A 1709-nucleotide genomic window follows, 5' to 3' on the forward strand; every position below is an offset into this window, starting at 1 on the left:
CAGATTAATAAAAAAGAAAAGAGAGAATAACCAAATTGATGCAATAAAAAATGATAAAGGGGATATCACCACAGATTCCACAGAAATTCAAACCATCATCAGAGATTAATACAAACAACTCTATGCACACAAACTAATAAACCTGGAAGAAATGGATAAATTCCTGGACACTTACCTCCTCCCAAGCCTAAACCAGGAAGAAGCCGAAACCCTGAACAGAACCATAACAAGGTCTGAAGTTGAGGCAGCAATTAAGAGCTTACCACCCAAAAAAAGCCCAGGTCCAGTTGGATTCACAGATGAATTCTACCAGACATAAATAGAGGAGCTAGTATCATTCCTTCTGAAACTATTCCAAACAATACAAAAAGAGGGAATACTTCCCAAATCATTTTATGACACCAACATCATCCTGATTCCAAAACCCAGCAGACACTCAACAAGAAAAGAAAACTTCAGGCCAATATCCATGATGAACATAGATGCAAAAATCTTCAATAAAATACTGACAAGCCAATTGCAACAGCACATCAAAAAGCCTATCCAACATGATCAAGTAGGCTTCATCCTGGGGATGCATGCCTGGTTCAACATACACAAGTCTATAAACATAATTCACCACATAAACAGAACCAAAGACAAAAACCACATGGTTATCTCAATTGATGCAGAGAAGGCGTTTGACAAAATTCAACAGCCCTTTATGCTAAAAACACTCAATAAGCTAGGTATTGATGGAATGTTCTTAAAATAATAAAAGCTATTTATCACAAACCAACAGCCAATATCATACTGAATGGGCAAAAACTGGAAGCATTCCCCTTGAAATGTGGCACCAGACAAGGATGCCCTCTCTCACCACTGCTATTCAATATAGTATTAGAAGTACTAGCCAGAGCAATCAGGCAAGAAAAAGAAATAAAAGGCATTCAAATAGGAAAGGAGGAAGTCAAATTGTCTCTACTTGCAGACGACATGATTGTATATCTATAAGACCCCATCGTCTCAGCCCCAAACTTCCTGAAACTGATAAGCAAGTTCAGCAAAGTCTCAGGATACAAAATCAATGTGCAAAAATCACATGCATTCCTATACATCAATACCAGACTTAAAGAGAGCCAAATCAAGAACAAACTTCCATTCACAATTGCCACAAAGAGAATAAAATACCTAGGAATACAACTAAAAAGGAACATAAAAGACCTCTTCAAGGAGAACTACAAGACACTGCTCAACGAAATAAGAGAGGACACAAACGGATGGAGAAACATTCCATGTTCATGGTTAGGAAGAATCAATATCGTGAAAATGGCCATACTGCCCAAAGTAATTTACAGATTCAATGCTATCCCCATCAAGCTATCAATGACCTTCTTCACCGAACTGGAAAAAGCCACCTTAAACTTCATATGGAACCAAAAGACAGCCCGCATAGCCAAGTCAATTCTAAGCAAAAAGAACAAAGCAGGGGGCATCACACTATGGGACTTCAAACTATACTACAAGGCTACAGTAATCGAAACAGCATGGTACTGGTACCAAAACAGTGATATAGACCCATGGAACAGAACAGAGGTCTCGGAGGCAACACAACATGTCTACAACCATCTGATCTTTGACAAACCAGACAAAAACAAGCAATGGGGAAAGGATTCCCTGTTCAATAAATGGTGTTGGGAAAGCTGGCTAGCCATGTGCAGAAAGCAGAA

The sequence above is a fragment of the Cebus imitator genome, unplaced genomic scaffold (assembly GCF_001604975.1).
Source record: "Cebus imitator isolate Cc_AM_T3 unplaced genomic scaffold, Cebus_imitator-1.0 Scaffold753, whole genome shotgun sequence".
NCBI lineage: Eukaryota > Metazoa > Chordata > Mammalia > Primates > Cebidae > Cebus > Cebus imitator.